The sequence below is a fragment of the Python bivittatus genome, unplaced genomic scaffold (assembly GCF_059951505.1).
Source record: "Python bivittatus isolate LINGU-HERP-01145 unplaced genomic scaffold, Pbiv_v1 ctg000570_np1212, whole genome shotgun sequence".
NCBI classification, from domain to species: domain Eukaryota; kingdom Metazoa; phylum Chordata; class Lepidosauria; order Squamata; family Pythonidae; genus Python; species Python bivittatus.
The window spans coordinates 3,237,732-3,256,283 of NW_028277097.1; positions in this window are offsets into that span (position 1 = coordinate 3,237,732).

Genomic DNA, 18,552 nt, shown 5'->3' on the forward strand with positions numbered 1-18,552 from the left:
ATTTTTGTATTCTATTAATTCTTTTCAATTGGTGTACAGATGGAGTAAATTATCAGTTGATCAATGTAGACTATGGTTGGGCATTTTATTGATGAGAAAGCAATGTTTAGTGTGAGAAAATGAGTGCTATATTTACTAAATGAGGGGTAAAACTCAATCATAATTGAAAAGGTAATAGAATACAAAAATCTAGATGTTTTAGAAACAGGGTTCGTGCACAATTTTATTTGTATGTGTAAATACAATCTATTTACAGATGTTTCTTTAAAAAACTCAGATAATGATGAGGGCATGAACCACAAATGTTCAATAAGGGTGGATGGTCCTCACAAAACTATTTTAAACCAGTTATTAAAACCTGATGAATTTGCACACTAGGAATGCGTCACTGACTCGCTACCCTACCTTTAAAGTAATGAGTATGACCTTAGTGTGACAGTAAATAAGGTAACATACGGCTGCTAAAATAATGACATACATTAACGGTATAAGGAATGTTTACCCTGCATTCCTATCTTTTAGTGTCCACAATTAACCTGTTTCACAGCTGCAAAAATAATTCTGGCCAACAGTGATAAATTGACAACACTTTTCCCCATGGATGTGGCAACAATATTTATAGAAGTTACTACAAACAAATGTGTATCAAGATATAGTGACATGTTTTGCTAATTTTAGGCCTAGGGATGTGCCCTGTGTACATGGTATCTATGCTATTTTAGTTAAAAATAAATCCATTTCCACTTAATAAAAATTGGAAGATTCAGTAAAGTTGACTTGCTAAATATCTGTGCTTTTTTTCTCCTCTCATGTGTTTGTGATACTTGCCACTGAAGTATCTGAATGCCTGATGTACACAAGAGCCTAGGACAGAGACAGGAATAGTCCCAAACCCACTTAGTTCCCATTCTTGATCCAATTTTTAAATTGTTTTTATTGTTTTGGAATTGTTTGCTGCCTAGAGTCACTTGGCTGAGATGGGTGGCGATAGATAGATAGATAGATAGATAGATAGATAGATAGATAGATAGATAGATAGATAGATAGATAGATAGATAGATAGATTTGCCCCCTACCTCTTGTAGCATAGACTGTAAAGCAGGATTCTGATCCCTGCTAGTGAGTTTCCTTTCCAACCCTTCCAATTTTTCATGATTAGGATCTGAACTTGCCCACTCCTAAGAAGAGACCTTTGGTTTCCAATGAAAAGTGACCAGTATATGAGCAGTTGGTCTAACAGATTGTGAATAAGCTGCTTCCATTCTCTTTCTACATGATTTAATCTCAGAATGAATGTCATCAGATTTTTTTGGTATGTTGATGCATATTCGTTGGCTGTTTAAACCTGGCTATTAACATTAAAAAATATGTGGTTTGAAACCAAAAATTCCTTCCTATCTTGTTTTCACTTCTCTGATTATGAAGTTTAAAAAACGAACAAACACTCGAGCAAGAACTGTCTTCGGATGTAGCTGGACAGCTGATGATATGCTTTGTAGCTGCCATCTGAATATTCAAAATCCTGATTGTAGAAAGAGAGAGATGAGAGAGAGAGAGAGAGAGAGAGAGAGAGAGAGAGAGATAGAATAGAGATTCATTCATTCACATATGAATGGGCATATCCTCGTGAAGCTCAACTGCAAAATTCATTAATGGATATCAGCGAACTCCAGACTCCATGTTTATTTTGTGCTTGATACAGAAAAAAATAGATGATGTTGTAAACCGAATTTGGGGAAGGAAACATTAAGTCCAGCCATAATTGGAAACGGTATGGTTATGGGAATCTTCCCTAGTGAAAGTAATGAAACAATATTCCAAAAAGTCAGCAATAATATGAAACCTATATTTTTCTCTGCTCTGAAAGTGCCAACATATATTCAACATATATACAAATCTTCTTCACAGGTAAGTCATTAAATTTACTAATTTTCATTATGAGGTGCTGGGGAAAATGGAAATGAGGTAGTTACCCTATATCTGATAACAGAGGTGTTGGGGTGTGTGTGTGTGATGAAACAATATAAGTTCCACCCTTTGTTGTATGTTCATATGAAATGGGTGGAGTTTGTGTCATGACAGTGTGGCACTCATGTCATTTCGATGAAGTAGTTGGATTCTGCAGACACGTCTGCCTGATAAATACTGTATGTTCACAGAGTCCTAGATTAGAGCCTCACATAGTGGGAATAGGCACTCCTAAATTCATTATGATTGGTGCTTATTGATGATGAGTAATATGAGTTATATGCCCTAGGAAGCCAGGGCATATAATAAACCCACAGTATTTTTGACATACTTTGACTGTGACATTCAACTTTTTTTTTTAGATTTTTTTTTTATCCCACCTTTATTATTTTTATAAATAACTCAAGGTGGTGAACATACCTAATACTCCTTCCTCCTCCTATTTTCCCCACAACAACAACCCTGTGAGGTGAGTTGGGCTGAGAGAGAGTGACTGGCCCAAAATCACCCAGCCAGCTTTCATGCCTAAGGCAGGACTAGAACTCACAGTCTCCTCCTGCTTTCTTCTTCTGCAGTGAAGACTGAATTGGAGAATTTCAGGTTTTTATAAAGTTATATTGTTTTTATGATACTTCGTGTATTCTTTTCATGATAGAGAGCAGACACAAAGCAGATAACTGAACAATTAGATTGTGTTCATATAATAATTTATGTAGAGTGACTAATTTCTAGATCTGCTTTAAGACGCTAACTTGCATTATTTCTATATCGCTAGAATAGGTTTGATGTCATAAAATTATAGAGTTTGAAGGGTCTATAGGCCCTCAAGTCTACTCCACCTGTCTCCATTTCCTACAGGAATCCCTGTCCCCCATAGTTTCTGCCTGTCCCATTAGTTCTGGCAGAGCAGACCTGCTTAGGGCCCCCTTGATGAAGCAATGTCACCTGGTGGGTCCTAGGAAGCATATCTCGTCTTTCGCAGCACCTGCTTTATGGAACAGCCTCCCCCTGAAGATTTGGGTGGCCCTGACCCTGTCAAAGACCTGGCTTTTCCCCCAGACTCTGGGGCCAGGATGTTACTAGAGCTTGCCATGTGTGTTTGGCGGGGGGGATGTGACACGCTGGCAAAGTGTTTCACAGTGGCCTTGACTTCATTCTTTCAATTGCCTTGATTGTGTTACGTTTTACATTTTGTTCATTATGCATTGGTAAATGGATGGCTATATCAATTTGTTAAATAAATAAAATGAAAGCACCATCTTGCTTGAACATATGCAGGGAGGAGAGGTCACCACTTCTCTGAACAATTGGTTCTACCCTTGACCTGGAAAGTTTTAGCATTAAAACATTTCATCTAACTTTCAATCAAATCTGCCTTCCTGTAATTTGACCTTCTGTGTAACTCTTTTAGGTTTTTGAAGAGTGCTGTCATATCCTGCCCACGCCCCCATCAAACATTTTTTTCCTCAAGGTTAAACATACCCAGCTCTTTCAGTCTCTCTTCATAGAACTTAGTTTTGAGACTCCTGATCATCCTTTTTGCCCTTCTTTGAACTTGTTCTGGTTTCTCTGAAAATACAATACTTGTGTCTGATAAATACATAGTCTGATAAATGCATAAAATGGAAGTAGTATTTTTGTTACTTAGAAACTATACTGTTGATGCTCATTCTGGCCTACAAGCTGGGAAGGTTTCTTGGTGCAGTTAATACTTTTAGTAAAGAAGATTGAAGATTGAAGTTTGGGTGTGTTTCACATCATGTTGTCTGCAAACATTTTCTCTAGAGAATTGTGACACTTGGAATTAGGTTTAGAAAGAAGTTCTGCTAGATATCTTCAAAGGGAAAGCTCCTGTATAATAGCATTTCCATTTGATTTTTTTCTTTTCCAGGAAAGAGTAATAACCTCTTTAGTATCATCCTTTCTGAGTTGTTATTTTACATAATATGCTTGTAGGTTTATTGCTACAAATTGTTGCAATTTCCCCCTAGCAAATTAGAATCTTTCATCCCCTGTTAAATCAGCTAATCAGACACACAGCAAGTCCTGATTCAACCAGCAAATAGCATCCTCAGAATATCATGGCTGACTGGGTGGAGGGAAGTAGATAGTTTTGGGGAAATTTGTAAAGAACAAAAGGTGAAGGGCCCCATTACATGATTAAAAGGACTAACTGGATGGGCACTTGACTCTTTCAGCATGGGGAATGGATCATCTTCCACTACATCTGAAGAAAGCTGACTACCTTAAGGGAAGTATGCTCTGTCCAGCAGCACTTTCTCACAGTATCTCCTGCCTGAGGGAACTGCCTCAACCTTTCTAATAATTCTAATATTCCTGGCCCACTGTGCTTTGAAAAAGCAGCAAGATTACAAAGAAGGGCTGAGGAATCAGCCACCTCATCCCATTGCTTCATGTCACAGGAATATATATTAGAGAAAAATGCAAATTGTTCTTGGAAAGCAGCAACCCATCACCATCCATGACCACAAAACCATCCATTAGAGGTGTGATCTTTGAGTCATGGCATTTCTTCCATAGCCAGCAGAGGGCAGCTGGAATGCACATCTGATTTAGTAGTAATGTCCTTGCTACAACAGCTTGTAGAACCACCTCTGCTACCTGATAGCTATGGCCAGTTGACACCACTTCAGAGATGCCAAGGGTCTAGTGGTAAGGGTATCTAGTAAAACAAATCCCAGAGCATCCCAACTTCTTATATATCAAGCCAACTAAAATGCAGCAACAGATGAAAATTTTAAGGAATTATTCTAATATATATTTCCAGGATTATTTCTTACTGTTTCCTACATGAGGGTGTCTTCTCCCCAATGTTCAGGCTTGTTAAGAGTCATCCTACTTGGAGACAAAAATGAAAAATTTCCTTACAAGTAGCACTGATTAGTTTTCCCAGAAAATCTTCCATCAGGAACAGAAATACCCAAACTGTCTTAGAGTGTGGAGTTTCTTCTGATGCTGGCACTTTCCTTGTTCATCCTGTCATGTCATGGAAGGTGGTGAATCACCACTGTTAAAGGAAGCCACATCGTGGAGTGTATCCTCTTTGGTTTTGTTTGTTTTGCGATGACCGAGGCACATGCAACTGTTCAAAGACTATTGAATTATGCCTTTTATATTGAATCACCACTCTTGATGTGCAACTTAACTTTAAGAACCAAAAAAGTGTTTGTTGTGGTGACTGAACTTCCACCTTGTGAACCAGGGCAGAGTGTTTTGGCTGTTGAAAATAAAGAAATAAAACTGAATACATAAATCCCCTTCATTCCAAAGAAAAAGCAACATAATGTGAACCGATGAGTACTGCAAACACTTTCCATTTATTTATTTATTTGTTTGTTTGTTTATTATTTATTCATTTATTATTAGAGAATTACCAACACTGGCTGTTGCACCATAGACGACTTTATTTTCCTCAAAGAAAAGGTAAAATATACCATAATGAGTAAGTCCACACATGTGAGAGCTATGCAGTTCGTAGCCATCGACATATATGTGAAAGAAATTCTATACCATTATAGCTAAAGATATGCATACATACATATGCCTTCAAAAAGTTCAGCTGTAAATAATGTAATGTTTTAAATTTCAGAAAATGTTGCATGTTTTTAAAAATTAAAACACATAGTAAAAAACAAAACACGCATGCACGCAGTCTTTTTAAAGTTGCTTTCTTAAAAAGATGTTGGAATGTGTTCAGTCTATTATGGCTTTGTGGAGTTAATCAAGGAGTTCAAGGAGTTCATATGTTCTAAATATAACAAGCAAACATGTGAGTGCTAGCATAGTTGTTCTTTGAGTAAGGAGATGAAATGAATATAATATGCATGTCATTGTAACTTACAATATTGAATTTTGGAACTTGTTTGTCATTTTACTCTTAAAGAGATAGCACAAAACTTCAACATTCTCTTTGAAAGTAAAAGTCAAACATAATTCTACTCAGAAGAAACCCGTTAAGAATGAGGTGCAATAGATTTCACTGAGCCCTGCTAAATAACAGCGTGGAATCAGTCTTGGCTACTCTCAAAAAACTTTGCAAAAAACTAATTAGTACTTAGATGGGAGACCATAACAAAATAACCTGGTTGTGAACTACATTGGGAAGTTGAAAAAACATTTCAGACATTTGCAGTGGCAAAGCATGTCTGTACTGGTGCCAAGAAAACTATATGGTCATGAAGTCATCATGAAGTTGATGACTAGGAGTTGAGTTGAGTTTGACCTGAAGGAGGATTTATCTTTACTCTAAATAGAACCAAGTCTGAATTTCACTCTATTTATAAACACGTTCCAATGCAAACAATGCTTCATATAAATATGACATTTAAGCATTTTATTCCAGATAGATCAAACGAATGGATATTTTAATGGGATTTGGTTAAACAAGTATTTGTATTGCTTAATTTTTCTTCATTAATTCAATAACATTATTTTTTCATTATTTTTATTCAATTGACTGCCAATAATTAATGAAAATATTAGGAGTAAGGCTTTATAGGATAGCTAATCAAATCTGGAGTGCAAAAATCCAGACAAGCACCAGATTCATAAAATCATAGAACTGTGAATTTGAAAGAGACCACATGGATCTTCTCATTCAACACTCTTCAGCATATTGGAACACCAATTAAACCATCCTCAAGAATATCAATTAAACCATCCTCAAACGTGCCCAGATTTTTCTTTAAAATCTCTAGAGATGGAGAACCCCAATCTCTATAGGAAGACTGTTCCACTGTTGTACAGATCTTATTGTCAGAAGGTTTTTCCTAGTTTCTGAACAATGGAAAATACAGTAAAACCTTGGTTTGCGAGCATAATTCATTCCGGAAACATGCTTGTAATCCAAAGCACTTGTATATCAAAGCGATCACCCACAATCCTGCAGCGACAGAGAGAAGAACCAACAGCTCAGTTGTGATGATGTGACGTTCGGCATCACGTACTACTCGTATTGCAAGACATCGTTCGTTTATCAAGTTAAAATTTATTAGAGATGTTTGCTCGTCTTGCAGAACACTCGCAGAACAAGTTACTCGCAATCCAAGGTTTTACTGTAATTCTTCACCATTTTCACTATGGCATCCTTTCACATATTTGAATATGTTTCCTTCAGTCTTCTTTTCTCCAGACTGAATATTGCAAATCCCCCGACTGAATTCTGGGGGTATTTCATCAGGGCCTGGGCATTTAAAGGCATTTAAATTAAGTAGAAGTTCCTTTACCATAGTCTTATAGATTTGCAGCCTCTATTGTTGCTTTAACTTCCCAGTGTGTGCTACTTAAAGCACCATTTCCTTTGGAGGTAAACCCAGAGTTCTCCAAACACTGTGCTTTTCTGCTGTATGTAATCCATTGCTTACCAATTCATTTCTCACTAATGGTCTTATGAGTTCTGGCCCCTTGTATTCCAATTTAAAGTCTTCCAGACCAAATTAGCCAGGTGTGATCCAAAGATGTACCTTTCTTCCATAGTGAGATGAATTCCATCTCTCCAAAAACAGCCTCTCATCCCTAAATTCTGTACTGTTTTTTAAAAATCCAAACCTATGTTGTTCTCACCAACTTTGCAACTAGGAATCCACTTGAAAATTTTTCCTTTCTCTTCCTGACTTTTGCCTTCACTGGTGACATATTGATGAAAAACACCACTAGCCTCCCAAATCCTTTACATTCTTCTCCAGAGCAATGAAGTTGCTCTTGTTATTCTGGAGATCTTGGTCTGAAGTGCATTTGTGCCCATATGGATGAGTAGGAAGAGTCTGAAATTGGTATGTCCAATAAGCCTTGTCAGTCTTTCTGTCACATTTCAGATTTGACTATTTGGGAAACAACATATGTCAAGATGAAAGTTCAGGATGTCAAATGGGAGCTTCTCTGCCTCTCAAGAGGGAGTATTCTACAATAACAACCACCCTTTTCTTATTTTTGATTACTGGTGTCAGCAATGAGACAAAGAAAACTAAAAAAGATTTTTTTGCTGCTGAAAAATAGAACCAGCCCAAAGTCAACTGGGAACTGTAAAAATGTTAACATAATTAACAAGAAGTCATCTTATCAACCTATTCTCTGAAGTATGAGGCATCTGGTGACAAAGCAGATAGATATAAGTTCTTAAGAAACAAGGGAGGCGGCTATTTTGTTCTTTGCTTAAATAAGCCTGCTTATCTATGATGTAGCCAAACCCTGCAATTTTGCCAACTAGTGAGATTTTCCCCAATAAACATAGCCACCATTTCCGAACACACTGATTTTTCATTCATGTTCTTTGCTTTCTGGGCCATGCTGTAAAAATTGCTGTAAATTGCTTCTTTGGGGGTGGGGGTGGACAATAAACAAAAACCCTTATGTCTTCTCTGATATTTTTGCATGTTTTTCTTTATTCATTTTCATCTGCTTTAGTGGAAAATACTTGGCACATCTCTTTTCTTTCAGTTAACAGCTTCTGGGTGCATTTGGACAACGCACGTCCCTGCAGATATTTTAATCACAGACTTCCAGAATAACAGATTCACCTTTGATTGTAACTACATATGGAAAAGAGTAACCCTCCATTTTCCATTACATCTGTGGAATATCTGAAGTGAGTGCATGATCCCAAGATGAACTGGAATCCTTTTGTTCTGGCAGCCTTATCTAATCAACACTGCAGGAGAAGGAGACCTTGGACAAAATGGTGCACGGTCTGTCCCAAGATGCAAGTCACATAGTTTGATTATATAATTGAAGGTTATTTCATCTTTGGAACAGGATCACCCTGAAGAAGATGAGAGAGGCTTCATTAATTGCATTTTTTGTTATATTGATAAATGGTAATGTTACACATTTATTTCAGGGAAGTCAATCATTTACCTGACCTTTTTTTTTCATCTTTAAGGTACATTTCTGAATTATATCACTTCAGATTCAGTTACAGTGGTGATGAGTCCCCCATTGGAAGATCTGGATGACCAGGTTAAGGACAGATCATCACGGAGAAAATCTATCTATGAGGTCACTAGGAGTCAAAATTGACTTGATGGCACATAATCAATGTCTGGAACAAATGTTTTAAGTTTGCTGTTGCAATTCAGTATGAAATATATAAAATTCAGTATTACAGAGGAGAGTGAATGAGTGAGTGAGTGAGTCAGTGAGTGAGTGAGTCACAGCATATTTAATTGCTGGCTGCTTCACTGGTTGAATAAGAAGTGATCTTCTGTAGAGGGAATGAGAAACACGAAGGGAGGGTTGGACTCACCATGCCCCACCCTACCAGCCTTTGACAGAGCAACTACTGCTTAGCCAATTCTCTGAGGGGATGGTGACATTAGGTTCCTTCTCTTGGCATGGAATACAAAGTGGGACTAATCCTGAAAGGCATCTATATGCCAGTTATACGCAGATCATACTTGTTGGATACAGATAACAGATTTTCAAAATATCTTTAGTAAAATAATAAGCAACTCATCAGTTTTCTTCTTCAATCACATACCCTTCTTATTCTAATCCTTCTAGAGTATTGAATTTACTTGTGGAATTTTTCGGGAGATGCCTGTATGTGTGGGTATGTTGTATGTGTGGGTATGCTTTTGAGAAAGCTGAAAAACTTTCAGAAGGGCACACTGAGGAAAAAAATAGGTTTCCCCACTCCCCCCTTTTCCATTTATAAAATTGTTATACAAACCACTAAACAGTAAAAAGTTCCTGATTCTGGCTTTTAGACAACCCCAAATATTGAGTAAAAAGGGAAAAAGTGAAGACAGACTGTTCTTGGTTTTGCCATTAGTTATAAACTAGAGAGTCTAGCTCTGATGCCAAAAATTCCAAAATTCTACTTGAAGGAATCATAGGTTTTGAGCCAAGAAAACTCAGCTTCAGCATTCAGAATAAATTAGGCACCAATGTATAAGTCATCATTTTTTGGCTTATGTGCCACATTTTGCATAGTTTACTCTAACCTAGAATAATACTTTTATGTACTTTTATGTAATGGAGAATTGTGTTTATTGTCATGCAAATTGAGAAAAGAATTTGTACATGCAGATGATTGGCAGAAGGATCTTAGTAATAAAATAACCTGAAAAATTAAGGGGAGATGTTTTTGAAAGTCAGACATGATTTAAATTGATTTTAAGTTGATACTCAGTTCTGAAAATAGGATGAAGCAAACTTCACACAGCCCAAAATGGCCACAAAGGGATTCAGAGATCACAATTTTTCTTTTGTATAAACTATAGTTTTATTTTTTTATTTAATTATTTAATTATATCAGTTTACATAGTTTAGTGTGTTGTTCAAACCCTAAGCTACAGTTAAGCTTTTCTATAATTCATGGAAATTACAGCTTCATAAATGATATTTTGGAGTTGGCTTGTTACATTAGCCATAGTTAAAATTATTATGTATAGTTCAGATAATATAATTAATCAGTTCAGATAATCTACATTGGCTGAGGCCAGCAGCAAATTGCTCCCACAACTGATTTTTTTTCAATAAAAATACCATCATAAATAATTAGCTATGTTCTATCCCTTAACATCACAGTTTACCATTGCATGAAGGCATTATAATATTTGATTGTTTCTGGCATAGCTTGTTGTGTGAGCTATCCATTGCAGCTTGTAAAGCCTGATTTACAGTTTAGTCCACAGTATGAAGTTGGCCAATTATTGCTTGCTAAACAAAACATGGCTTGGCAAGATGTATAAGCCTAGACAAAATCAGTTGATGAAGGAGTTGCCTCTGGTCTAATGGTACTGCAGACCCTAAAAGCATATAACCTCTGAAGTCAAGAAGGCCAGTATTCATTTTTGCAAAAAGGAAAAATAACGGATCATTGTGAGAGGAAATTACAAAGGCATGCCTTTGTTAGTCCAACTGTGATGACAAGATTCATGGTGCCTTGAGGAATCAAGAAGTGGGATAAAATAAAAGTTCTGACCAATAGAAAACTGCGTACCTCACATCTTCAGAACTAATATTAGAAAACTGTATTAGCAATGTTTTCTCCTGCATCACATCTGAGCTGGAAGCAGTGGTATCCATGGGGGACAGGAACAAACAGGGAATACTGATGTCAGCAGTATCATGGATTGTGGTACAACCTGGCTGTTGCATGCAATACTTTTAGCTGAAAGTCTAACCAAAGAAGTCTTGGAAGCAATGATGGTGGTGCCTTATACCTAGAAGTATTGCTTTTTAAGGCCAGTTACTGGTTGCTATTATCCAAGGGGCTACCCTTGAAGGAATCCGGAAGCTTCAGCTGGTGCAAAATGCAGCAATGTGGGCAGTTATGTGTGCTCCTAGGACAGCACATGTTACACCTCTGCTCTGCAAGCTGCATTGGTTGCCAGTCTGCTTCTGGGTCAAGTTCAAGGTGCTGGTTTTGATCTTTGAAGCCCTACATGGCAGGGGGCTGGGTTATCTGAGGGACCACTTCTTCCCAATTACATCTGCCTGTCCCATCAGATCTGGCAGAAGAAGCGTGCTGCAGGTCCCGCCTATTAGGGAATTACACTTGACAGGCCCGAGGAGGCGGGCCTTCTCTGCCATGGTGCAAGCCTTATGGAACATTGTCCCCACTGAAGCGAGGCCAGCTCCATCCCTACTTACTTTCTGGAAGTCCCTCAAGACCTGGCTTGGTCATCAGGCCTGGGGGTCTCAGGGGACCAGTGAGATCTTGAGGTGGCTCCCTTGCTAACTAATCTCTTATGTGCTGTATGCTTTTAAAACTTTTTTAATAATGATTGGGGCTTTGTTTTACATGTTTTATTGTTTTATATCTTTGTTGTGGGCCTCTCAGAATTACTTCTTGTGAGATGGGCAGCTATATAAATGAGAGGGGGGGGGGAGGAAGGAAGGAAGATTTAATCCTGGAAGAAAGCATTGACTCATCATGTCTTACAGAAATCTGACTGGCAGAAGGAGAAATCAGCTCTGTCCACTGAGATCCTCTCTGTTGCAGTAGACTAAGGTTAGAGGTTGGAGAACTAATGTGGCTATAATCTATAGGACCACCAACCAGAAGCTACGTTCCTCAATCTGCTAATACTGAGTGTATAACTATATTTCGGTGGCTGGAACAGTGTTAGGATGCTGTTAATGTACCATCTGCCTCATCTCCACAATAGCCTTTCTTCCTAAGCTAGCTGGGGCAGTTTCTGGTGGGGCACTGCAGCAGTCCAGACTTCTTGTCCTGGGAGACTTCAGCATTCATACTGAGATTGCTCAGTCAAGAACAGCTCAGGATTTCATGTCAGCCATGATGGCCATAGACCTGCCCCAGTTAGTATTTGCCTCATGCAAGCAGCAGCAGGGCCCATACTTGATTTGGAAGTCTGGTTGGCTGGTTATCTGAAAGTGGAGAAGGTTTCTGTAGGTGTTGCCATTTTCTAGTTACTTGTAGACAGGTAGTTGCTGGGAACACCTGCGTGAGTGGAAGGTCAATTAAAATGGTCCAATAGAGGGGCCTGATGCATTTGTGCAGTTTTCTGAATATGTTTGTGGAATTTCCCCATCTTGGCATTTAGCACAATTGCTGAAGCCCTGGCTGGTCTGTGGAATATGTAGATGGCCCAGGTGGTTGATACTATCACTTCTGAACACCCTCTTCCTTCTAGCTCATTCATCATCTTGTTCCAACAAAAAGTTAAGTGTGAAGAGATAGATGGGCCAGGGGTTAAGCACCTATGGAAGAATTTGCATGAATTGGATCATTCGCAGAGTGGGCCCTCCTTCAGGCCCATTTGAAATCCTGGTCCATGACAGTGGGAGAAGAGAAGAGGGCTTTCACTTCCATTGCATCTACACAGAATAGGCTGATAATAGTTTTCTGTATAAATTATCCAACAAGATGTAGACAAAGAAGAGCTAGAATTGATGGAAGCCAGTTGTGAGCCATTTCCATTCTTGGGCATGATGATTAAGAAAGTGAGAGCCTTACAACTCCAAATGCTTCTGGCTGAAACTAATTTCTGGGCCCACTGCAATCAGGATTTCACAGACCATGAGTTCTAGTCCTGCCTTAGGCACAAAATGGCTGGGTGACCATGGACCAGTCACTCTCTCTCAGCCCTAGGAAGGGGGCAAGGGCAAACCACTTCTGAAAAACCTTGCCAAGAAAATTGCAAGGACTAGTCCAGGCAGTTGCCAGGAGTCAAAAACTGACTCAAAGGCACACACATTCACATGGTACGGAGGCTGTTTTGATTGCCTTGGTTGATACCAGACTCCAGATGGGGGGGAGTACAACACTGCTAGTTCTCCTGGAGTTCTCAATGAATATCACTCATAGTATCCTTCTGGACCATTTGACTCAGTTGGGCTTTGAGGGCACTGTTTTGCAGGAGTTCTGGTCCTTCCTGTTAGGTGTATAACTGCATCAACATGCAGTTAGCAAGAGGTTCAAAGGATCCACATCACAATAAACTTAAAGATAAATGGGTTGCTAAGTCAATGTATCCATTTGTCAAAATTTCTGTAAACTGAACCCCCTTTTCCCCCTTCAATAAATCTGGTTATTCTGTGAGAATCTAGCTTTCCTGGCAGCTGCTATGGGCTTAACATGGTATTGTTCACAACACTAGGTCTCTGACCTATGGTATCCTTGAGAGATTTATCTTATCCCCCATGCTATTCAATATACTTGTGAAACCTCTAGGGAACATTATTTGGAGCTTTTGAGTGGAGTGTCAACATCTAAGGTTGGTTTGGGCTATTTTAAAACTCTTTCTGTGCCCAGAGCAGTCCAGGCAAAGTGACCAGAGGTAATATTCCCAAGACTTTTGTTTATTTCTTCCATCTTTTCTTCTACTGGGTAAGGATTTCTGTGCACTTGGGTGTTTTTGTTTTGCTTTTTAGTGGCTGCCTTCAAACAATGGTTTTGTCTGGCCTAGGATGTGATGAGGCAAGAGCCCTTCCCTTTCACCTACAGGAGAAAATAATTTAATGAGACACTATGCAAAACATTTAAAGAGCAACCCTCTTCAAAGGATTGAGACACTTATGCCTTCTGGAGGGCTATACATGGCTGCTATGAGATGCTAGCATACGCATGCACAGACAATCTTTCTTTGGCTCCCAGTGAAACAAAATGATTCTTCGTGAAGATGTGCATGGAGACCACCTAGGAAAGCCATCAAGCAGCTACACCGAGCCTTTCAGAGACTGCCTATTACAGGTTCCCTACATTTTGAACTACACACTACTATACTGATCTCAATCACTGCTTTGCCTGATGAGGTGCAGTATATTCCATCAGAGTTTATGGAAGAAGCTCTTTAAGTGATATGGCTTTCTGCACCAGTGTATGCAGTTTCCTTGAGACAAAAGTCCATCCCTACCAGAGAAGATCTCATTGAAATTCTTGGCAATGTGTATGGTTATAGACAAGGATTTTACAAATTTTACATTGCCAGGACAGCCTCCCCCAATCTGGCACCTTCTGGATGTGTTGGGAATGCAACCCTCTGAAGTTACAATCCCAACCAATATGGAGGAAGTCTGGCAGAGTTACTTGTTATGTCAGTGGAAGATGTTGTAAAGAGCTAGCGAAGCATTTGTCCCCATTTCTACTGAATTTTTTACTCTAGAGATAATTCCAAGGTGTTGATATTCATAAAGTTTTCTTAGAAATCTGGTGATGTTTTTCTTGGTTTCTTGAAACCTGAGGACACTTCTGAGATTTATAGCTTACTTTTTCTTGAGGCACCTGATGATTGTATCAGACAATTTTTGTAACCTTAGATTTTTGATAATTTTATGTGTTACCATATACTCCTTCTTTATTCATTGCAGTGTTTTGCTTATGTTAATCATCTGATCCCCAGTCAACATTTTATTTATGAAAAACACTATGAGGCAGGTTAATCTGAAATATGGTGTTCCAAGGTGGAGTATAAACTGGGCTTATCCATCACTGACTCAACAAAGTACTTCACTGTACTCTTAAATCTTATTTTGTATCATTGGATATTGTTGTTTCAGTCTGGAGAAAAATGTATTTTAAGTAATAGACTTAAATCTATCAAGATAATGTCAGTATACATAATACAGATTAATATAACAAATCCAAACCTACTGTACTATTTAATGGATTTTGCTGGCTATGCATTTAACTCATTGAATTTTGGGAATTTTAGATCTACACATTGTTTGTAGAAGAGTGAGTTTTGATTTTAAAACCCATTTAAGATCATCACTCTGGCAGGAGAAGCAATAGTTCAGGCATAGAACACAGATTTTTATCAACTCAAGTTTAATTCCCCATGTCTCCATTTGTTGGGGAAAGGCTTCAATTAGCAAGATGGAGAAAAAGGAAACATTTTTTGGCTGAGTTTCTCATTTGCTTCCCTGCAGAATCCTTAAGTGTTGCACAAGTGGGTAGAGCTGATGGTGGGAGTAACTTCCTACCTTCCACACACAGACATATAAAATGAGGGGTTCTAATCCTACCTACCTCAGTAATCAGATCCAATGGAAATAAGATTAAGCGAGTTTAACATTTCCTTCTCCGCCTCCAATGACTGTCATTAAGCGTTCACTTTTTTCCACTTCTACTTGCTACAGGGTAACAGTCTGAAGATAATTGTTGCAAAAGAGGAGAAAGATTTTAACTCACATAGCCATCCGTTTGTTAGTTTAATTTGGTTTTTCACATATTTCCTTCCTGTTTTTTTCTGCATTTGGTTGTTGTTTTTTTCAATTTCCTTCTATAAACTTGTTAAGAAACTCTTTAATCAATTTTTAAAAACTTCATCCATGTCACAACGCAATAATCCTGTTTGAGATGGTGGCAGGGGATAGGATAAGCAAATATGATTATCTTGCACATCTTTTCCTCAGTGTAGTTTTCATGGAGGGAACTGGTGGAAGTGGCATGAAGAGGAGATGAAAGTAGAGATAAGGATGATCAGCAGGACTCGCACTTGTGGTGGATCACAGGCAAGGCTCTTTAGGACGTGATTTGCCTCTTGAATTATCCATGGATATTGAAGACTAGTGTTTCTTTATCTTGGCAAGTTCCAGATATGTAGACTTCAACTTTCACAGTTCTCAGCAATGGCTGAATAATTCTGAGAGTTGAAGTCCACACATCTGGAAGTTGCCAACATTGGGAAATACTATAACACAAGTGTGTTTGTATGTATGCAAAATATGATTTGAGGATATATATGGACTACGGTCTATCCACCTGTCTCGTAACAAGCCAATACCAGTCTATTGTGGTGTAATTAAGCATCATTTGTTCATATACCTGTATGTTTCAGACTTGGACAAAGTTACTTAGAACTAAACTTCATTAGACACAGTAAAGGTTTACCTTAGGAACAGGATTGTTCTGTAACAGTGCAGAAAAACTATATCTTTGAACCTAACATAAAAAGGTTGTACAAGAGGTATACTTTTTGATGTAACAGAACAGCTTGCAACTAATTTTTCAGAACTCTGGCTAAGTTGTAAAAAGACCTGACATGGTCAGAGGAAGCAGAGCTAGACAAGACAGAGATTATATAGGCCAACAGAAAAGAAAGAGGGAGGGAAGGAGGGAGGGAGGGAGGGAAGAGAAGCTATGTAATCTGAGAGCTTGGAAAAATCTTAAGCTTTTAATAAACATAATAAATTAGGAGAGCTTCTGCAGAGCTTCAGCTATCTCTTGATTATAAGAAGAAAACTGACCATTTATCATTTTGGAAGAACATTATGAAGAAGTAGTGAACTGCCAGGGAGAAATGTGTGTGTGTGTGTCTGCATCTGCAGTTAGCAAGACCAGGTTAAATTTCCAGATTTGCTAAGCATCCCTTAAACCATATATAGTCTACTATGTCAGGGCCTAATGTCAGGAGCTAAGAACCAAGTTTTTAAGTAAATGTTTCCTTCAACACAAGCTTTGTGAAGAGAGTTTTGCCTAGGATTATAATGATGACACTACAGTAAATGTTTGTTTTTCTGTATGGAAAGCCAAACGTTTGCCGCTTTTTACATGTGGGAATCCTCTAAAACAGGAAAGAGGAGGTAAAACTGATGGGGGGTCTTGAAAAAAGTCTCACCTTGGCTCTAGAAAGAGGAAAGCATGTGCGAGTGGTGTCCATAGGTGAAATTTGGAAGCAAAAGAAATATTATAGCTAAACATGACTGGAACTTTTTCTTGACTTACTAACTGAACTGGTCATTTTTATTAACCATAGATTGATTTAAAAGGTGCCTTATATTAATTGGGCAGCAAGGTTATGCTTCAAAATCCTACAAACCAAGAACTACTGGAAGTACAAGCTGGGTTTTGAAGAGGCAGAAGAACTAGAGATCAAATTGCCAACATTCGCTGGATCACGGAGAAAGCACGAGAGTTCCAGAAACTACCATCTACTTCTGCTTCATTGACTATGCAAAAGCCTTTGATTGTGTGGATCACAACAAACTGTGGCAAATTCTTAAAGGGAGGGGGTACAGACCACCTTACCTGTCTCCTGAGAAATCTGTATGCAGGCCAAGAAGCAACAGTTAGAACTGGTCATGGAACAACCGATTGGTTCAAAATAGGGAAAGGAGTACGACAAGGCTGTATACTGTCACCCTGCTTATTTAACCTATATGTAGAGTACTGTACATCATGAGAAATGCCAGGCTGGAAGAATCAGAAGCTGGAATTAAGACTGCAGGGAGAAACATCAACAACCTTAGATATGCAGATGATACCACCCTAATGGCAGAAAGTGAAGAAGAACTAAAGAGCCTCTTGATGAGGGTGAAAGAGGAGAGAGCAAAAGCTGGCTTGAAACTCAACATTAAAAAAATTAAGGTCATGGCATCTGGACCCATCAATTCCTGGCAAATAGAAGGGGTAGAAATGGAAGCAGTAACAGACTTCATTTATTTGGGCTCCAAGATCACCACAGACAGAGACTGCAGCCATGAAATTAAAAGACGCTTGCTCCTTGGAGGAAAGCTATGGCAAACCTAGAGAGCATATTAAAAAGCAGAGACGTCACCCTGCCAACAAAGATCCGCATAATCAAAGCTATGGTTTTTCCAGTAGCAATGTATGGCTGTGAATGCTGGACCATAAGGAAGGCTGAGCACCCAAGAACTGATGCCTTTGAGTTGTGGTGCTGGAGAAGACTCTTAAGAGTCCCCTGGACTGCTAGGAGGTCAAACTAGTCAATCCTAAAGGAAATCAAACCTGACTGCTAATTGGAAGGATTGATACTGAAGCTCAAGCTCAGATACTTTGGCCACCTAATGCGAAGAGAGGACTCTTTGGAAAAGACCCTGATACTGGGAAAGATTGAAGGCAAAAGGAGAAGAGGACGGCAGAGGATGAGATGGTTAGATAGCATCACCGAAGCAATGAGCATGAAACTGAGCAAACTCCGGGAGGCAGTGAAGGACAGAAAGGCCTGGCGCGATATGGTTCATGGGGTCATGAAGAGTTGGACATGACTTAATGACTGAACAACAACAGACTTTAAAAAATGAGTAAAATGCTCCATACACCTGTACACAACTAGCATTACCATGATATCCCCCCCCCCTTTTTTTTCATGCAGGAAAAATATATTTGTATATCATCTAAAAATAATTTAT